The 23,081-nt window shown below is 33.4% G+C and overlaps 2 pseudogenes; both read left to right on the top strand.

Annotated features, from left to right (window-relative positions):
* Positions 1 to 674: 674 nt before the first annotated feature.
* On the top strand, positions 675 to 2,361 carry LOC142643999 (putative E3 ubiquitin-protein ligase ARI5; annotated as a pseudogene).
* Positions 2,362 to 18,585: 16,224 nt separating this feature from the next.
* On the top strand, positions 18,586 to 21,840 carry LOC142643998 (AAA-ATPase At2g18193-like; annotated as a pseudogene).
* Positions 21,841 to 23,081: the final 1,241 nt, after the last annotated feature.

The following is a 23,081-nucleotide window of genomic DNA, read 5'->3' as shown; positions in this document are numbered from 1 at the left end:
CTCACCAATCTCCTCTTGTACTTCGTGCATTCTCTCGATGCCGATTCAAGGCAGAGATCCTGACCGATCGTAGGTCCACCACTGGCTATTGTTTTCTACTTAGCTCTTCCTTGATTTCTTGGCGAAGTAAGAAACAAACCTTTGTGGCCCGCTCCAGTACTGAAGCAGAATATCGTGCTCTTGCTGATACCACATCTGAGCTTCTTTGGTTACGATGGCTTCTTACAAACTTAGGTGTCTACATCCTCTGCTACACCTCTTTATTGTGATAATCAGAGTGCCATTCACATTGCTCATAATGATGTCTTCCATGAACGGACTAAACATATTGAGATTGATTGTCATTTTATCCGTTATCATCTTGTTCATGGTGCTCTCAAGCTCTTCTCTGTCTCCTCAAAGATCAACTTGCAGACATCTTCACCAAGTCCCATCCTAAGGGACGCCTTCGTGATTTGGTTAACAACCTCAAGTTGGTCTCACATCCACCTTGAGGTTGAAGGGGCTGTTAACGTACACTCATATGTGGGCTTGGCCCATTTAGATCACTTACTTGTACTGCACACTGTACTACTTGTACTGCACACTGTACTACTTGTACTGCACACTGTACTACTGTACTGCACTCATATTTACTTGTACAGCACTCATATGCCTCCTATATAAAGGCACTCATGTATATTATTTTATTTGAGAAATACAATACTATTCAATTCAGTATTTCTAACAACCTGTACGACAATGAAGCCGAGGAGACAACCGACAATGACCACTACTATTAAAGCAACAAAGAAGCAGAGAAAAAAATGCAGAACATAGCTGTTGGTGACAGTGACGATGAGTCGAGAACTAACAAGAAGGCAAAGCAAAGTTACGTTTTATTGAACGAATCATATATTCAACAACGTCAAGAGAACGAGATCACCAAGGTATCGAATGTTCTTTTCATATCAAAAGCTGCAGCGACAGTGCTTCTCCTTCATTACAACTGGAGAGTGTGTGACGTTCAGGATGAGTGGTTTGCTGATGAAGAGAGAACTAGGAAAAAAAGTAGGTTTGTTTGAAAAACCGGTTTTCTTGCTGCCCAAGAAACTTAGAAAATTTGAACTAACTTGTTCTATATGTTATGAGAATTTCCGTGTCTCTATGATGGGTTGGGTTAGTTGTGGTCATCCCTTTTGTAGGGATTGTTGGGAGAAGTATGTGAGTGTGGCAATTGAGGATGGGGTTGGATGTTTGACATTGAGATGTCCCGAACCGCGCTGTAACGCGGTAGTAGATCGTGATTCGATTGATTTGTTTGCTAAAAAGGAAGATAAGGAGAGGTATTCACAATATTTGATAAGGTCTTATATTGAAAGTAATAAGAAGTATAAGTGGTGTCCAGGTGCAGATTGTGAGTACGCGATAGAGTTGTGTGAAGGAGATGGTGATGAGTGCTATGATGTTTGTTGCCATTGTAACAATGGCTTTTGTTGGAATTGTATGGATGATGCGCATAGGCCAGTGGATTGTGAGACTGTGGCTAAGTGGCAATTGAAGAATAGTTCTGAGGCTCAGAATACTGCATGGATGCTAATCAATACAAAGCCATGTCCAAAGTGTGGAAAACCCATTGAGAAGAACCAAGGGTGCATGCACATGACATGCATGAAACCTTGTAAACATGAGTTTTGTTGGCTGTGCCTTGGACCATGGAAGGAGCATGGTGAGACATCAGGTGGGTACTATGCTTGTAATACATTCCAGAGGAATAAGGAAGAGGGGATGTATAATGAGGCTGAAGATATCAGAAAAAAAGCTAAGAAGCATTTGGAAAAGTATACTCATTATTATGAGAGATGGGCAGGCAATCAATCATCAAGGCAACAAGCTGTTAAGGATTTAAAGCAAATGCAAGAGAACTACATGGGAAGACTTAGTGACATACAGTGGGCTACTGAGGCTGAGCTTAAGTTCATTACAGAGGCTTGGTTGCAGATAATTGAATGTAGGAGAGTGCTTAAGTGGAAATATGCATATGGGTATTACCTCCCTGAGGATGGAAACAAGAAAGCAAAATCAAAAAGGGGGTTCTTTGAGTACTTGCAAGGTGAGGCAGAGTCTAATTTGGAAAGGCTTCATCATTGTACAGAGAAGGATATGCATGACTACCTCAACAAAAAGTGTTCAGACAAAGAATTCAACAATTTCAGAGCAAAGCTATCTGGGCTTACCACAGTGACAAGGAATTACTTTGAGAATCTGGTTAAGGCATTGGAGAATGGCCTAGAAGATACAAGCTCTAAAGAGGCTTGCAGCACGATAAGGAGTAGGAAACCAAGAAAGGGGGAAAGGACTAAGGGTAAGAGGAGACCTTAGTCAAAAATATCAAATAGAATGTGTTTCTTTGAACAAAGAATTCCATAGTAAAAAACAGTACTAAGCAATTTTCGTATTGACTTTAGATATATGTTTAGCATTTTTCGTGCTTTTGAGCACATTCTAGATTGATTTATTGTTATTTTTATTATATATCAGTCTTATGTCATCTGTAGTGTAACTTGTCTTATATCACTTGATTATTATGTTCAAGATCATTGGCATTGCTAGGTAAGTTTTCAATTTTCACATCTTGATCATATACAATGTGAACTTGCGGAATGGGCATTCATCCTTTTTTAGTTACCTTAAATTCTATATTTGCTTGATATTTGTATAGGAAGTTGAATATTTTTCTTTTTTCTTTTCAAAATATACATACAATTTAAACACATATAACTGGAAACTCTACCAAAAAAATAGTTGAGATTGTTAAACAAATACACATAAATGTGGCTTTATCAAAATCCTTTAATAGTATAGGTTGAAAGTCAGACCACCGTGCACCCTTGGTGCGGTAGTTACTTCACAAATATAAATGTTTGTGGAATGTGAGGGAAAAAGGCCGAGTTCAAGTTTCTAAAAAGGAGCTTCACACACATATACACTTATATTAGGCTAAAGTAGAAATTTCATCTTGTATCAACAAAAAAAAAAAAAAAAAAAAAAAGAGGTTGAAAGTCAGTTTTCGAGCATTCTCAACTAGTAGCGGTAGGTTGTACTTCATAAAATAATGCTGTGAAAGACAAGTCTTTACTTAGCTTATTTATTTGAAACAATGAAATAAGATGCAAGCAAAGCATTAAAATGCATGATTGATTACACCCTCTTGGTTGTAAAATTGTGTTAGAATTCACTTAAAACTTCATTTTGACAGAATTACCGATCTGGAATAACACTCAAATCAACAAACTTGGCATAAAATCACTTGTATGTTGTGTATACACAGAAGCAATATTCTGGAAGATGTTGCAACATTGGCAGAAAATTGGGTTTATCAAGGAGGAAGTATATTGCTTTAATTCCATAATTTTACTACCACATCTGTAACAATACCTAGTAGACCAGTTGTGCAATGTTCTTAGTGATAACTTCTACAGCAAAGTCGGAACATAGATATGGACAGAATCAGAAACAGGTTTTGGAGATATCTGAACAAAAGATCAAGGAAGAAGAATAAAGAAATTTCTTTAAGATACCCTCATCATTATTATTGCAGTATAATTCAAAGTCCAAAAACAGAGTACCCAAAAACAAAACCAAAAAAGAAAAAATAATTAGAAAAAAAAAAAAAAGGAATCTTACATGTTGAATGAGATTACAAAAGCTAATATGCTGACCGTACTGGATGTGAAATCCCTTTCTTTATGTATGGCTTTTAATACTCTCGCAGTCCAAAAGTCAGATTGTAAACTGACTTGTCCGGCCTCTCGACAGCTTCTAAAGCTTCTTTAATCATCATCTCAAGTCTAAACAAAGAAAATTCAAATTGTTTGTTTCATACCAATGTGACACATACGGGCCTTTCTCAGCTTTCAACTGGCTTTCCAACCAATCTCTTCCCATCTTTTCTTTAAGGAGTTATGCCTGGAACTTGAGGGATAGCTGGCTTAGGCTTCTTTATTTTTTTTCCACCAACACAGCTTGAGTGGTTGGAACTTAGAACTACACTAGCAATCTATGTAGCACGGGTTCGTTTCCAGATTTGGGTGCGGGTGCGGGTGCGAGTGTGGGTGCGGGACTCAGCAATTTTTGAAAAAGTAGGGTGCGAGTGCGGCGATTAAAAAATTATTAAAAATATTTTTATTTATATTTTCTATATATTTTTACTATTAAAATATTTTTTAAAAACACATTAGATTCACAAAACAAAGAAAAAAGAAAGCAAGAAACACAAAACAAAAAAGAAATGTCCTGCACCCTCACCTAATCATGCCAGGTATCAACAATATCAAATAAAATGACCAAAACAGCCACATGACTTTGGGTGCAACTAGGGGGTCCAATAGAATACAAATCAAAGGGCATTTTGGGTAGTCAAAGTTTATATTAAAACTCAGAGTAGTAGTTCCCATAAAAAAATAAAAAAAATAAATAAAAAAAACAAAAACAAAATAGAGTAGCAAACTAGTACGTTGAATATGGCTTCTCTCGTGGGTTTCAACTCAATGATAAGGCTTAGGTTTCAGTTTTTGGACAGCAAATGCTTTGGTTTCAGGTTTTGGCTGGTGCAATGCATGATCCAAGGCCGATTCAAGGCTGATTTCAACCGTTTCGGTCAGTTTCGGCCACCAGCCAATACGTCCCGATTCGGCTGATATGACCTGATTTTGGCCGAATCGGCCCGGTTCGGCGCGAATCGGCAAGAGTAGAAGCTGAGTCGGCGTGAATCGGAGCCGAGTCGACGCGAATCCGAAAAAAAAAAAAAAAAAAAACAAAAACTGAGACGTGGCACCGACACGCGGGCAGCGGTGTCGCTCGCGCGTCGCCGCGTCAAACGCGGGTGCGGCACCAATTTTGCCGCACCCGTGCTTCATAGCCAGCAATTGACACTACAGTTTGAAGTGTACACCTTGAAACCCAACAAGGATCTGCAATTCCAGACTGAAAAGACCTTTGTATCTGATTGTCATTGCATTGTATCCAGTTTGCCAATTACAAGTTCTAGTCTTCTCTACAACAATTTCTCCGTCAACACCTGCCTTAGACGCAATTGATTCTGCAGGTGCAAGGAGAGCCTGCAATTCAACATTAGCAATAGTTTCTAAGATCAGAGCAGTAAATGTCCACAAATAAGGTCCTAAAAGATGTTTAAAAACCAAAAGATGAAAAATGAAAATTTCAAATTTCAAATTTATAGCATAATAATCTAAATTTAACATCACCTGACTGAATTCCGAACTAACAAACAATAGCAAATATGCTTACTATTTCTTACCAAATGCTGGTAGTATAACCACTGCCAGTTTGTTGTTGACACATGCAGACCCAATCATTAGGATTAAACACTTGTTCTGACAATTTTATCAGGCAATCTCTATTCTGGGCCATGTCCAATTTATGTATCATGGCACCAGCCATCTTATAAAACATTTTAATTGATTACTCCTCAAAATATATATATATATATATATATATATATATATATATATATATATATATATATATATATATATATATATATCAGTATGGTGATATGGGTTCTTGTCTGTTATAACAAATGAGGAAAATCTGATTGTATATACATCATAGATTTAAGGGTTTACTGGTTCAGAATCTAAATAAAATAATCAATGAGCCTAACATTCTTAAGGCATCTCTTATATTATTGTTGATGATTTGATGCAATTACAATAATGCAAGGATTTAAAAAAAAAAAAAATCCATAGTAATTAAAAAATATAGAGAAAATTTCTCAAGAAGAAAATTTTATTAAAAAGTAATTAGCTTTAAACAAAAAAAATCACCAGTAGCCTTTTTACAGAGCTTCAGGAATAAAAGATCATGTCCCATAAAACTCTAAGCTAGAGCCTATAGATGAGATAAAGGAAAGTCTAAATTAATCCAATAAATTCCATAGTAATTTGGTTGTGCTCCCAGCATCAGGTGTTTTTTTGGTTTTTTGGTGTGGGTTGGCTTCTTCTCTCTTGAATCCCATCCCCACTTCCCTTGTTTTTGGACGGACTACATCCTCTCTCTCTCAAAACCCACTCCACCCTGTTTTTAACTAATTATTATTGTTATTAGATTTTTTTTTTTTTGGTGGACTGGGCAACTAATTGTTTTTTTAAAGGCATTTTTGGGCAACCCTTGATGAATTTTGTTTCGTTTGAAGAGGTTTGGATGCTGTGAAAATGTGCTTGGCTGTGAAAAAATAGTATTTTTAATATTTGTTTAGTGATAACTGATAAATTCTACAGCTTTGTTTGAATTTTATAGGGCATTGTATAAATTGCTAGGTTTAATTTTTATATGATTAGCCCTTATAAAAAAAATTATATGATTAGCATATCAATTGATAGTCATATTGTTTGATTTTTAAATTTTACAATATTAATTTTTACACAATGCGTTTTACTTCTATAAGGTGAAAAGCTTCGGAGCAATGTTTTAAATTCCGTTCCGTTCCAGCTGGAATATTCCGATTCGGTCCTTAATTAATCCAGTGCACATAACTCCTTGTTCCATTTTGGTCTAAATTCTGGGTTGTTCCAAACTATTTCGGTGTATCAAGCAAATTTTAGTTATTACGGTCTCTAAATTCCAGCTTATTTCGAGATATTCCAGATTATGTAGAATTTTTTCAAATCTTTGAAGCACAAAGTCATCATTTGACCTATTTTATTCCCGTATTATATTTTAAATTTTGTTTTGGTTAATTAGATATAATGAAATTTGAAGTTATAAATATATAACTTATGTACATGTGTGTATGTATATATATCCGATGTGTAATCACGAAACAGTGCACTGAAACACACAAGTACTAAAATATTCTATTCCAATTATCATTTAGAATGGTTTCCAGAACGGAATTCAAAACATTGCTTTGGAGACCTTTGCACTCAAGTACACCTCATTATTTGATTAACATTGATCTCACTCTAACCATAAACAAAGGAAAAATCAGACACAGAGAAGGGAGTAGGGAGGATACGACAACTTTGTCACAATATCTGCACCACTCTGCTCATGTAGATCTTCCATCGAATTCTACGTAGCACCACCACCAGGGACTATTCCTTCATCCATGGCAGCAAATGTGGCATTTTCGCATCTTCAATTCTGAGTTTCCGATGTACAAGCTCCACCTCAGTGTGTGCTCCTACCTAAAATAATAGAAAGATAAATAAAAGGAAAGGTAAAACAATTATGAGCAAATTAAGGTTTTGAATAACAGTCATGATCACCAAAAAAAATTTAGTTTCAAAATTTACATAAAAAACAAAGATAAATCCTTGTTCACTTTTTCTTTTCTTTTCTTTTCTTCTCTCTCTCTCTCTCTCTCTCTCTCTCTCTCTCCCTCTCTGTGTGTGTGGCTGGAAAAGCCTTGTTCGCTTTTGACAAGATAGATATTGATTGAAGCCAGCATCCAGGAAGAAGAAATCTGTTATACCAAATTTCATTAACAATCATTAAGAAATAGGACTGTTTTAAATTGAAGACCTTAATCACAGCCACACCACCAGAGAATTTAGCAATTCTTTCAGAGAGCTTTCTTGACAAGGCTGCATTATATGTTTCAGCCAGATCCTTCAAGATTTGCAAATTTCTTGCCTGTTTTTCAGCTTTAGTTGTAGTGTCAGCAACAATGGTCGTTGAATTACTGGTTATGGTAACTTTTCGTGCCAAGCTGATCTGAAGTTGCACTTTCAAGCGTCAGGCCCAAATCTGCAGGGAGAAAATCAGCGCCTAATGACATTAAAATAATCTCAATGAGAAACTGGAGCGGTAATAGCAATCTCATCATAAAGAAATACAATTATACGAAAAATGCAATACGCCCCCGGAAACACAAATGATGACGATGTTTATATTTCCAAAGTTCAGAAAAATGCAGATAGTGACGTTTGAGATATGTTTCTATCCACAGCTTACGGTCACATAAAGAAAAAGATGTAGTGACAGAGTGGGTATGTGTAGTGTTTCATGTAATATGTACAGCTGTATTGTCCTTTTATATGTTATTAATTAGAAGATGCACCAAATGATCAAACCTATAAAAGTTATTGAACTCAACAGGGCTGGAAAAGAAAGTCACATTTTCTGAAATCTGTAGTCCCTTTTTCCCCAAAAAATACAGGGTAAGAAGAGTACATTTGTACTAAGATTTTGTCTCCATTCTCTCATTCCCAACAAGCAATCAGAGACTAAGAGTTGATAACAAATAGGTTAAATAAATGCATTTGAACAACATTTTGGCACAAAAGTTCCAACAAATTAGGGCCACAAAATAGCTTTGAGTTTTACCAAATTGTGTATATAACAGGAAAATCACATCCATATAAGAGCACTTGCAGCAGTGGAGCTAAATAGCTATATAGCTATTTTAGCTCCACCAAAACACCAAAAAGAAGCATGCAGCAGTGGAGCTAAATCTATATTTTTTTAGCTCATTGCTACAGTGCACATCTATCTACAGATGTGCACCGTTCATGAGAGCTAAAAAAAAATTAATTTTTTATTTTGTGTTCACATTACCTTTTTATAGTGGTGTTTTTATTGTAGTGAGATGCATTATTTTATTGTGGTAGATATATTATTTTATTGTAATGTTTATATTATTTTATTGTGTTGAAAGCTAAAATAGATCCACTGCTGCAGCATGTGTATAGGTAAAATAGATAAAGTAACTTTTAGTGGAGCTAAATTGCTAAATTTTTATCTCCACTGCTGTGGATGCTCTAAGGGGCCTACATTGAGATCCTGAAAAAAATAAACATCACAATAGTATTCACTTTACCATTTTTTTAATATGAATTCCAAAAATTCACTAATTTTCTACATCAAATATTAGATACTTGAGAGCTCAATTAAAATTAATCACTATCATAACTCGCACTGAGGTTCTTTACACGAGAGAAATTATTGTGTACTCCAAAAATACCATAAATGCATACTCCCTCCTCTCACATGAATGGTGAGTCCCACTAATTAAATTCATGGTAGGACCCACCATCACAATAGCACTCACTTTACCATTTTTTTAAATATAAATTCCAAAAATTCACTAATTTTCTACATCAAATATTAGATACTTGAGACCTCAATTAAAATTAATCACTATCATAACTTGCACTGAGGTTCTTTACACGAGGGAAATTATTGTGTCTCCCAGAGTATCATAAATGCGTACACCCTTCTCTCACATGAATGGTGAGTCTCACTAATTAAATTCATGATAGGACCCACCATTCATATGACAGGAGGGAGTACGCATTTATGGTACTCCTAGAGTACCTAATAATTTTCCATTTACACGACTATGAGGGCCAGCAAACTAGGAAATAATAAATATGAGTGAGCATCTCGCATCATTTTGAGATGTAAAAATATTAATATAATGCTAAGTGGGAATGAGTTGAACTATGTCGGCAAAGTAATAAATTAAGAAATTTAGTGAATGAATACCACATCGTTTAGGAGCCGTTTTAAACCCTCATTTTCTCAATATAAAAAGTCATATATGATACATTTTCAAAACATACAGAAAATCTTACGAGAAAACCTAAGATTCACTAGAAATAATGAATTAAAAAGGGAGTTTTTCATAACACATCCTTAAGTTAATTTTCTTTTGATTCGGACATTTTCTGGTCTTGACCTTTGACTGAGGGGAACAGTCAAAGTCACGCCAAAGAGCTTTTATTTTTTAGGTATAAGTTCTAAAAGTTTCTTTTTTTATTTCCTTGTTTTTCTTGTTTTAATCTTTCTATTTTCCTTTTTTTTCTTGTTTATGTTATAATATGTCTGCTTAGTTTAGGTTCACATAGTTTTTCTGCCCTTAACCTAATATTAAGTCAAGTTTATTAATAAGATTGATATTTAAGTCTAGGTTAAACAATTATGAACAAAAAAAAATATATATTGAAAATAAAGAACACAAAGATCTGATGACCCAGGAAAACCTAATAGGTAAAAAATTTGGGGAGGATTTAACCTAGCTATCCTTAAGGTAAAAACAGATCCACTATGAAAGAATTAAAGTTTGTACAATAAAACTTATACCACTAACATCCTATTGCTACCTCATGTAAAAAACTTACTACCACGACCACGTAACAGCTTTGAGTCCACAGACTACTTCTTTCCTTGATCTACAGTAACCACAAGTTCTCCTACTTGTGACTTTGGGACACCTTTCAAAAGTTTTGGATCTTCTTGAAAGTTCTTTATGCAACAACTGAATTCACCATCAAGTTTTTTATGAAAATCTTGATATTGATAGCTCTATGTGTGTGTATGAAAGCAAACACCTCTCAGATCTCACAAAAGATTCAACACACAACTCAACAAAGACCTCTAAAACGTAGCTAGGGTTTTTCCTCTTATACTTGGAGTGAAACACTTAACTCTACACATCATATGAGCTTGGGCTAGTTTAAAAATTCTGCAGAAAATTGTTGATCCACAATTCTTAATCGATCGAGCCTTGCAGAAATAGAATAATAATTTCCTATAATTACTTGATTCCAAACTTACATTAAACCAAACTTTAAGCAAGTCTAAACCTAGACTAAATGTTTTGATCATGGTTTGTCAATATATACAATTTGAAATTCTAATACATTAGCTCCTAAAGTCTTAAAACCTAGCAGTTCTAGGTGTGTATATGTACATGTGCTTTCTGCATGCTTACGCATACTCGAAGTATGTGTACGCATATAGCTGGGCTGCAAACGTAGGCCCTATGTATGCGTACGCGTACTCAAGCCTAGAAACCCTAATTTAACCATTTTTTGTTTCTGTTTCTTTGTTTCTCTTATTTAATATGTTTCTGCCTTGTTTGGGTTTATGTTTATAAGTCTCTGCTTCTTTGTTTGTGTGTTTGTTTGTCCTTCACATGCTAAATTAGGGTTTCCTTTCATTCTATTGCTGTGTCATGAACATGCATATGACATAATCATGCATTGATGCATAGGTGCTGTGATGCTGTGAGGTAAGTAAGGTAAGTCATGCATTCACTTGAACATGCATCTTGGAATATGATGATTGGTCTCCTTGGTTGATGAAGGTCATGATGCTAGGTTTGAATGATTGAATGTACTTGATGATTAATACCTTGATTGATGTTTCTGCCTTGTGATATACTTGCTGCCTTGGATAAAATAGTATGATATACATGATAGATGTATGCTAGGCTTGATGTGAGTTGCCATGATGGATGTATGTTAAGGTTTTTGGATGATTGATGCCATGTTGTATGCTTAGAGGTATGCTAGTGTGTGAGTATGAGTTTAAGATGCAATATTGAACATGTCTTTAATGAAATTAAGATGTAAGACACAATGAGTGGAAGTCGACCAATGAGTCGGGTGGTCTTGGGTGCCTAGCACTTTTCTAAGCCGTATCTAAACTCTGAACTCATACTTTGGTAGTAAAATTAGTCATTCCACGTAAGGGCGATATATACATGGTTCCTAAGCCATAAAACTAAGTGGCGAATCCATTACCTTTTCTCCGCCCTGGTCCACTCGGCCAAGGCATACTCCCCTCCACGCATTGTGCCCACAAGTAAAGGGAGAAATCTTGTGGAATTAGCCCACTATAAAGAGGGGAATTAGCCATAGATAGAAAAGGAGGAAGAACCCACGGCAAGACAATAGCAAATGACTGAGAGAGAAAGAAAGTAGAAAAAGAAGAAAGAACATAACTAGTAAAAAGATGAGAGAAAACACGGTAGAAGTAGGGGCATGCATCAATATATTATCTTTTCCCTGCCTCTTGGCAAACCCACTCTTCAGAATCCCAAAAATAGTAACAAGTAGCCATTTAGACCCATTTTCCAAAATGCACAACTTTGATGGTAGAAGTCTATGACAAGGTTGTTCAAGTTAGGGTTCAAGTTCCTTCTTAGTTCACATTCTGCAGAAAGGTCTGACCCATGACTTTGATTGCAAATACATATAATCTTACTCATTAGAAATTATATTTGTTGTATCTGTTGTTCTATTATGGAATCTTTCATTATATTTGTTGTATTAGTTATTCTGCCATAATATCTTTTATTATATTTGCTATATTAGTTGTTCTGTCATGACATCTTTTATTATATTTCTTGTATTAGTCATTCTGTCGTGACATATTTTATTATGTTTGCTATGTTAATTAGTTTGAAGTAGCACCCTTTCCCATATTTGTTGTGCTAGTTGTTCTACCGTATCTGTTTCTACCACTTCACTTTCTTTTGCTATAGCTAGCCCACCTGACCACTGTCCAACTCTCAGCCTTACATGTTTTGTCAGTTGCATCCTTGGAGTGCTTGGCTTTCGCACAAACTGGCCCGTAGCATGGCCTTGCTAAGGAATTAAGCCAGCCCCAACTTCTTAACCCACAACTCAACGGGCATGAACATAGTAGAATAGGCTCTGGCCTATTAACGCAAAAGGCACTCACAATATCTAAACCAAAATAATAATTTTTTTTTATCATTATCTTGTCTAATTAACTATATTTAAGTCAATTTTATCATCATGTTCTTTATATTGCAAAATTATTTCTTCATTGACATTTTCTTCATCATCAATAACATTTACTATCTCTTATATATATATATATATATATGTATATAATTATTTATTCTTGGCAGTCTAACTTCTTAGACTTATAACAATGATAGCAAAAAATAAAAATAATTATATCTTAATTTAATACATTATTCATAGCATAGAAAATAAATTTGTAAATATGAAAGTAAAGTGTCGATTGTGTAGTCCAACTTCTGTAAGAGAAAGAGAAGAGGGGGAAAAGAAAAAAAAATCATGGATATGTTATTTTATTGGACTCAATTAACTAGCAGAATAAATACAAGTCTAACAACTTGTTTAAAGCATCACTAGCTTACGCTCTAACCTGAGTAGCATGGGGTACATGGAATCTCGTGTGAATTAGCAAATAAACAGCACCTCTAGGAATTTTTTTCAGGGTGGTCATTAAAAGACTTAATTAATCAAAATAAAACTTGAATTTATTATCATCACCCAAAGAAAAAGAAAAAGAAAAAAAACACTCCAAATACATAAAGTTTTAAAATTTTCCTTCACAAATTTTCATATTTTGAAATTATCGGATGATAGCTTCACTATCAATGTTATTAGCTACATATTTTTTAATGTACACAATTAAGAAATCATTAAACTATTAATCTCACATTCAAGTACCAACATATTGACTAAATAAGTAACAATAAAAACAAAATGTATTACATAAATCCAACAAATTTAGCTAAAGACTAAAGTAAACATGAACCTACTAACCATATGAAAAGTGTGCATTTTGTTTTGTTTTGTTTTTTTTTTAAATAGAGATTTTAAAATATGCATTTGAAACACACAATTTTAAAAATCACAATTAAACGTTTGTCGTAGGCTTTTAGGCTAAGTTTTGTTTGTTTGAGCGATTTTTGAGAAGTACTACATCCACAATATTTTCACAACAAAGCCTATGGGGTAAGTTTTTACTAGTTCTAGTTTAAACTTGCCATTGAAATTATTTTTTTGCCCACAAGTAACAACCTAATACTTAGAATTTGTTACAAAAGTATTGCGAACATAGCATTTCTTGCAAAGTTTTGGTTCAACATTCAACGGATAAAAATTTGGGAGAGGTTGAATTTTATTTTGGGAAATGTTAATTAATGCTCTTAGGACATTGGTTTAGGAGCAATTTTTAGAAACATTTTATTGGGAGAATGATAAAATAATAAATGTTGTTAATAACTTTTTATATTCTCCATGAAAATGGTGTCAAAACTTTTCTATTGTAATTTATTAAAAATTGCTCTAAGAGCATCCCTCAAATTTTTATTTAGGTGTTCTATATTTTTTAAGGTAGTCAAGTTTTTTTTTCCTAGGGTAGCCATGTAACCACCCTAATTAACACTTGAAACCATCTTTGTAAATAAAATAAAACCACAAATTTTAATCTAAAAAATCTAATTTTTAACCTATATATTTATGTATCGTATAATATGTATGATTTATACGATGGGCACCTATTTATTAGACGATTTATGAACACTTTTAATACGTCCATATGCACAATATGAAAATCTTTGTACACAATACAATAAGCATCGATTTTGTTTTAGGACAAAGTTTAGCTATAAAACTAATTGTAGCCTAAAACTACAAACTGCTCTAATAAACTAACGTGTAAAAAATAGTATGTGCATTGCACATGATTATTTAAGTAAATCTAACCCAACTAACCTTAGTTAACTACACCACCTATTAAAAAAAGTAAAAAACCAAAAACCTAAACTAACAAAGCGTATAATCTCTCTCTCTCTTTCTCTTTCATCGAAGAAACCTAGCTCCTACCGGTCTCAAACTCTCTCGTCTCCACCACTAGCCAGCCAACCCAAACCCTCTATCTCCACCGCCAGCAAACCTTAAATCCTATAATGTCTCCACCGCCATCCCCCCACCTCAAATTCTCCTCTGTCTCCATCGCCGGTAAAACCCAATGAATACCAAACAAACCAAAAACCATTGACCATACCTTTTGCACATATAATTGGTCTCTTCTGAAGATTGTCTGCAGCGAGGATCTTATCTAAGAAAGCGGACCAAAAAAAAAAATGCTATTAAGGGCAAGCATGGCATGGGTAAGCAAAGCAATGAATATGTAGATCACTTGTTACTCAATTGCATATGAATGATGTTTGCTTTATATATGGTGTTTGGGTGACGCGTTTTGGCCTTGATGGAGTGTTGGACAGTGGGGTTAGCATTGAAATGTGGATATTTGGGGTGCTCTACATTTATGTATTATTATATATATGTGGAGTGGACTAAGGAGAGAGCGTAGTAATAATCACCCTCAGAAGTCAGATTTGAAGCTTCTAATCTGATCAGATTAGATGGCTGTTCAGTTCTACTTCTAAGTGGCCATTCTTTTTTTGCTAGAATTTCAACAACACTTTCTATGGATACTGGATGTTTCTCAATTACTGCTTCCACGAAAGAAGTGCATTCCTTAAAGATTGCAATTCAAGTTTTAAATCCATACACCAATTCCCAACTCTACCTTTGAGTCTACTAAACAAACAAAACCATAGTATAGCAGCAATGGGAGGATTTGAGGTGAGCCTGTGGTAGAGACAGAGGAGGATTTGAGGTGGGTCGGCAGTAGAGACAGAGGAGAATTTGAGATGGTGGGCCAGCGGTGGAGACAGGAGAGTTGAGACCGGTAGGAGCTAGGTTTGAGATTATATGTTTTGTTAGTTTAGGTTTTTAGTTTTTTTTTTTTTTAATAAGTGGTGTAATTAACTAAGATTAGTTGAGTTAAATTTTCTTAAGTAATAATGTGTAATGCACATGCTATTGTTTACATATGTTAATTTATTAGAATAGCTTGTAATTTTAAGTTACGATTAATTTTGTAACTAAAATTTGTACAACAACTACAGTCATTAAAACAAGATGAAATTTCTCAGTTATTTCCATTAAACTTCCCCGTTTTCACACTCACTCGAAAAAGAAAAATTTCCTCCACTCACTCGAAAAGAACATTGTGGTCACCCTAGACCAATTCTTATTCGGCGGCGCCTGGAAAGCTGTTCCGAAATGTCAAAAAACTCTATTTGAGAGGGCGTTTGGATTCAACTGATCAGGGTTGCGTTTTGCGTTTCAGCGTTTTCAGCCTTTTTTTTTTCCCAACCGCAGTTGTTGACCAAGTCTTCAGTGAACAGTGCATCCGTGCACTGTTCACAGACCCACAAATTTCACTTTTCAACAACTTTTTCATTAAAAATGAGTCTCGCGATACTATTCACACATTTTAAAATTATTTTGCTACAGTGTTTTCAGTTTTCAGCAATAAGTTTTATCCAAACAGACCCTGACTCTCTTTATTTTTGTCGGTCTTCTCCTTTTTACCCTCATCGTGTTTGTAGTACAACAATTTTCCAAAAGCAAGAGACTTTTGTCGGTGGAAATGACTAGCTCATAATTGAACTTTTGACAAAACCGAGAGAAAAAAACTGAGAAACTTCATTACATGGGAAAAGATGAGCATGTTCTTTCCTAGCTCTTTCAATGAAACTGCCATTACATAGGAAAAGAGAAAAAAAAAAAAAAAAAAAAATTGTAATCCAGTGCACCCAGTTTTGTTTGAAGCTAGGGACGATGTCTGAACTTAGAGTTAAGGAGGAGACTTTATTGTTAGTTGTGTGCGGCAATTCCAATATTTGAATTTATTGTTTTATTACTAAGAATTTTTGTTTAAAATTTTTTAAATGGCTAAGTTATTTGTTTTGGGTAAAATAAATTGGTTTGGCTTAATTTTTTAGTTTTATTATTGGTAATTTTGTTATTGGACTAATTTTTTTGGACTTGTATATTTTTTAAAAATTTTAATCTATTAATTTTTTAATGTTCTTTAAAAGGTGAAAAATGTTAAAACTATAACATTTTTACAAATTACTAATGTAAAGAATGTTTATTGATAAGTAAAAAATGATGAAGTGTATGAACCAATAAGAATTTGCTACCTCCATAATTTGTATAAACATTGTAAAACCGTTTGTGGCTATAACATTTCTCTCAAAAAAATTGATGGCATTATTAAAGGGAGCAAAGTGTAATTTTATTGAATAAAATTGTTAAAATTAGTACTTATTAATATATTAATATTTTTTTAAAAAAAATTAGAGAGCCATTGTCCCCTAGTCAAATAATAGCTCCATCCATGTTTGAAGCTAGCTATGAGCTTTTGCTTTGCTCATTTGCTGCCTGGCAGAATAGTCTTTTGGTTTTGAAAATTGGTGTTAAACGTGTCCGTTTTTAACTTGCTGGGAGAGGAAATTATTCCTTTCCGAGTGCGAGACTGAGTGGGAGAAGACGAAGACGAAGACGGGTAATAGTGTTTAATTGTGTCTTTTCTTGGTGATATTTTTTTTGTAGTTGTTTAAATAATAATTTTTAGTATTTAAATAATATTATATATATATGTGTTTAATTTTTTTACACTTTTCATCCACATGTATTTTTAAAAAATACAAATTTCGTTACAAAAAATTTCTTACCAAACAGCTCATATTTTTCCATTCCTTTATTATATTTTGAGCATCTTTTAGTTATAAAGTGTAACTACTATTATGATTATAATTTTTCTTTTAATGATTACCATGTTAATTGATTAGATAGAAATCTATTTTATGCATTCACTATCCAGATCAAATATAATGATATTTTCTTCAAATTCAGTTATTTTGATGCATGCACGGGTTAGGACTTAGGAACTAATAAAACAGGAAAACTGTTATTACATACGGCATAGAAGGAATAGGAAAGGTCCATGTAAAACTGTTAGGTCGAATGTTTCCGTGAGCAGCAAGCAGCGGATCTCCCCTTTTTTTGGGGAAGCTGGTGAATGCGTGTGAATTCTTTCAAGGCAAGGGGCGGCTTCATTGTTCATTTCCAGAGCTTCCTATGAAGTCACTCTATATGTTACTATATAGTTGCTCAAGAACCATTTGACGACACAGGAGGTGGAGTAATCACCAACAATGAAAGCTTGGACTAAAATCTGACTATAATCAAGAGCTATGTCTTATTTCCTTAACTATGTAAAACTAAATAGAATGAGTTACGAAACCGTGTCATTCATGTTAGATATTTTATTATTTTAGACCTCTTTTTTGCTCCCAGCCCCACATTTGAATCTTACTCAACTACAAGAAGTTTCTTATCAGTTGCCTTAGCCTTGCGAGACAAGCTCAGGACTAGTAGTGACGCATGCAGCTGATCTATAAAAAGGGATGTAAATGTAATAGAGGGAAACATGCAAAGAGTGAAATTAAGGGCTGTTTGGTTGTGTTGTTTAAATAGTAGTTTTCGTTGTTTAAAAACCACAACATGTATTTTCATAACACTTTTTACCAATATGTATTTACACAACACTTAAATAACGTTACTAGAACAACATTACCAAATGAGCCCTAAGTTGTGTGAAAAAAAAAAAAAAACAGTGCCTTGTTCAGAGCGGTGATCTTGTTGCGATTTTGGTTTCACTCAGCTTTATAGAGAGGTATTATTATATATTCATATTTATTGTGAACTTAAAGTTTTGAACATAAACTTAGGACATTACATTCTCTATTTTATTATAGTAGATTGGTCGGTTTTCCATATAATGTGTTCTTGTGTGATTAAATTAATTGGTGCTTGGTGCTTGCGGCTTCTTTTTTTTCTTTTTTCTTTTTTTTTTTTTTTTGCTTTTGCTTTTGCTTTAGGTTATGTTTAAATTTTATTCACACATAGATTGAGATTTATCCTAACATATTTATGACCGAAATCCTTTTTGTGAAGTGACTAAAAAATTTCATAATTTTAACCATATTGCATAAACAAATTAACAAAACCAAGAAATACTTGGTGTCCGAACTCCTACATTGCGGCCCTCAAGCCATAAAAAAGTTGTATCCTATTCATTGATCATACTGTTCTCATTTCTACAGGATTTGGAAGAGGTGATTGGTAGATACCTATACCTTCAATCATGTTTTCTCTCAAAGAGTTGCTTCCATCATTGACAACATTGCTCTCAGCTGCTTTTGTGATGCTAGTAAGTCCCGTAGTAAAAGAACTCATACCTCCTGTAATCCGCGATTATCTCTTCGCCATCTTTAGGCGTCGATTCACTTTCATTATTAAAGAGAAATGCGATCTCGATAGAAGTGATTCAACAAAATGTCTCGAAGCAAACAAAACCTTTAGGCAAAAGAAACCAACCTTTGATATTGCAATGGGTGAAGAGGTAATTGATCGCTTTCGACTCATTGAGCTCAAATGGAAGCCTATGGAAGAAGGAGAAGGAGACATCATTAAGCAAAATCGTCAGAAATTTTTTGAGCTTTCCTTTGAGAAATAATTCGTAGAGGTTGTGCGAGAATCTTATTTACCTGATATAATAAGACGTTCTGAGGTTATAAAAAAAGAAGAAAAGATGGTAAAGCTTTATAGCCGTGAAAGTGGCCGTCTTGATGGTCGAGAATGGGGTTCTGTTAATCTGAACATCCAGCTACATTTGAGAAGTTGGCAATGGACTCAGAGCTGAAGAAGATGGTCAAGGATGATTTGGACAGTTTCATTAGAAGGAAGGAGTTGTTTAAGAAAGTTGGCAAGGCATTGAAGCGAGGGTATTTGATTTACGGACCTCCGGGTGGCGGTAAATCAAGCTTGATTGCTGCTATGGCTAATTATCTCAAGTTTAATATCTATGATTTGAACCTTTCCGGTAAGGTGTCAGATTTGCAGTTGAGAAAAATTTTGCTTTCAACTTCTAATCGTTCAATACTGGTAATTGAGGATATTGATTGCGGTGCAGAGTTGAATGATCGAAAGCAGCGTGATGAGTTGGTTAGTATTTTTTATTCTCAAAAAAACTAGTTTACAAATACTCCAATATATTTATTGGCTCCATACATATTCTCACAATACACACTTATTCATTTAAATTCATATAAGAATCACATTTGCTACTAATTTTATACTTTAGACAGTTTTTGTGTGTTTCTTACATGGATTTAATTGAATATTAAGTGTGTGTAGTGCAGATGTGTAAAAAAAATTTCTTAAAAGAAGAAGAAGTCTTGAATTGAATATTTATTAGATTGAAATAGAATGTAAATGATTCCAATGAGTTTCAATTATAACATTTTTTTTAATAAGAAAAAGTGTTATAGTTGAAATTTCTCCTAATGAATTGACTAGATTTTTTGGGAGTATAGTGCAAATATAAGTAGCACTTTACTTTTGACAATATCTCTATCTAGCTATATAATTCATTCCCACTCATTTTACTTTGTTGATTTAGGTATCAGTTTTAGGACCTATTATTCATTTTTTGAGGATGAAAATGACAGAATACCCTCCTAAATGTAAAAATTACCAAAATACTTTCAAAACCTAAAAATCACCAAAATACCCACTAAACCTAAAAAATGACCGAAATACTCCCGAAACCTAAAAATTACCAAAATACCCCCTAAACCTAAAAAGTTACCGAAATACCCCTGAAATCGAAAATACCACCTAAACCTAAAAAAAATGAATGAAACACCCCCAAAACCTAAAAATGACCAAAATACCCACTTAAACCTAAAATTACCAAAATACCACCCCCAAAACCTAAAAAATGACCAAAATACCCCTAAAACTAAAATGACCAAATTATGCCCTTAATCTAAAAATTGACCATAATACCACCTAAACCTAAAAAATGATCAAAATACCCTCGAAACCTAAAAATCAACCGAAATACCCCAAAACCTAAAAAATGACAAAAATACCCCCAAAACCTAAATATGACCAAAATAACCCCTAAACCTAAAAAATGACCAAAATATACTTGAAACCTAAAAAATGATCAAAATACCCTGAAACCTATAAAATGAAAAAAAAAATGCCCCTTAAACCTATAATTAAGACGATAAAAATACACCCTAAACCTAAAAATGACCAAAATCCCCCCTAAAACTAAAAAATGACCAAAATACTCCCATAAACCTAAAAAATGACTAAAATACCCTCGAAACCTAAAGAATGATTGAAATATCCCCAAAACCTAAAAAATGACTAAAAGTCCTCCAAAACCTAGAAATAACCTAAAAAATGACTAAAAGACCTCCAAAACCTAGAAATAACCTAAAAAATTAGCAACATTTTCTCGAAACCTTCAAAATGACTAAAATCCTCTTAGAACCTTTAATTTGACGAAAATACCCTCAAAACATACAAAATACCCCAAACCCCTATTTTGGTAATTTCAGAGGCTTCGGGTTTATTTTGTTCATTTTACACGATTAGTGGTTTTTTGGTCATTTTAGATATTTTGAGGGGGCATTTTGGTCATTTTATAAGTTTAGAGCTATTTTGGTCGTTTTAGAGGTTTTAGGATATTTTTGGTAATTTTAGAGGTTTTGGGTTATTTGTGGTCATTTTAGAGGTTTTGAGTTTATTTGGGTCATTTTAAAGGTTTAGGGGTATTTTCGTCATTTTATAGGTTTGAGGGTATTTTTGTCATTTTTAGGTTTCAAGGGTATTTTGGTCATTTTTTAGATTTAGGGGGGGGATTTTGGTCATTTTATAGTTTTAGGGTGTATTTTAGTTATTTTTAGGTTCAAGGGTATTTTGGTCATTTTATATGTTTCTGAAGTATTTTGGTAATTTTTAAGTTTTTGGGTTATTTTGGTCAATTTTTAGGTTTCAGGATTATTTTGGTCATTTTTTTAGGTTTTGGGGTTATTTCGATCATTTTTTAGGTTTAGGTAGCATTTTCATTTCTAGAGTATTTTGATCAATTTTTAGGTTTCGGGAGTATTTGGTCTTTTTTTTTGGGAGTATTTTGGTCATTTTTAGGTTTCTAGAGTATTTCGATCAATTTTTAGATTTATTGGGTATTTTGGTCAATTTTTTCGTTTTAGAGGTATTTTGGTCATTTTCTTAGGTTTCAGGGGTATATCGGTCATTTTATAGGCTTAGGGGGTATTTTGGTAGTTTTTAGGTTTTGGGGGGTATTTTGGTCAATTTTTAGGTTTCAGAGATATTTCAATCATTTTCTTAGGTTTAGGGGGTATTTTGGTAATTTTTAGGTTTCGAGGTATTTTAGTCACTTTTTTAGGTTTATGGGGTATTTTGGTAATTTTTTAGGTTTTAGGGGTATTTTGGCCATTTTCAGGTTTCAGAGGTTTTTGGTCATCAGGGGTATTTTGGTCAATTTTTAGGTTTTGAGAATATTTCGAACATTGTTTAGGTTTCAAGAGTATTTTGGTCATTTTTAGTGATTTTTTTAAGCATATTTGATCTTTTTTAGGTTTAGGGGCTATTTTGGTAAATTTAAAGGATTTTATAAGTACTTTGGTCATTTTCAAGTTTTAGTGGCATTTTGGTAATTTTGATTATTGGGTAATTGGGTGAGTTGGGGTTTACCCATAATAATTGAGTTGGGTTGGATTTGGGTGAGAATTAATTAGTTAAATGGGCAATAAATGAATAAGTGGGTTTTATGTACCTAACCCAATTATGCCCACCCCAAACCCACCCATTTAACACCCTAGTTAACATGTAATACGTAATCAAATTTGTTTTGTTTTTTTCTTGTCATGTTAATTTGTTAATTTGTGATACCACGTCAGTTTGTAAAATTTAATAATATCTTTAGCATTTTTTTAGTTATAATTAAAGTGTTACTACACTTTTTATTACAATTTTTCTTTTATTGATTGCAATATTTATAGGATAGAATTCTAATAAACATTTCTCACGTTTATCAAATAAAATTCTATCTGTTGCATTTAATATTCCAGCTAAAATATGATAATATTTTCATGCATGCACGTCTTAGGAACCAATAAACATGAAAATTGTCAACTAAGTCACTCTATGTATTAATTATTATAATGATTATTGGTTACCCACATATGATTAGTTATTCTATTTTAATTTTTTGTATTTCATAAAAAAAAAAAATATATTCTTCGCATATAATCACTCACTCAATGTATTAAATTTTCCTTTAATATATATAATTTACATATAATTTTCGATTAAATTATGCATAGTATGGATAAAACCAAAAAGAAAAAAAAATAAATGAAAAAGCACCAACCAAATCACATAATGGGCCTAAGATTATAATTGTATAAATAATTCAGCCCAAGACAATCATGTTTAGCCTCCTGTAGAATATTTCTAAAAATAATTTTAATCAAGTGTTGAAATTTTAAAAGTGAAAAACCTTAAAACATGTTAGATAACTATTTTTGTTTTTTGTCCAAAATTTGTTTCTATAAATATTTTTTTAAAAAAAAATATTTATTTTCTTGTGTTTTCAAAATTAAGAACATGTTGATTTTCTAAAAAAGAAAAAGAAAAGAAAAGAATGAAGAGCATGCTTTTCTTGTGTTCTATTAGAGCATTCTCATAAGATGTTTCAAAAAAAAAAATCTCATTTTGACACATCAAACACCTACTTTATCATTTTACCACATTATT

This window comes from Castanea sativa, chromosome 7, assembly GCF_040712315.1.
Source record: "Castanea sativa cultivar Marrone di Chiusa Pesio chromosome 7, ASM4071231v1".
Classification (NCBI taxonomy): domain Eukaryota; kingdom Viridiplantae; phylum Streptophyta; class Magnoliopsida; order Fagales; family Fagaceae; genus Castanea; species Castanea sativa.
The sequence above is the reverse complement of the archived record's forward strand: the minus strand, read 5'-3'. Positions and strand labels throughout refer to the sequence as shown.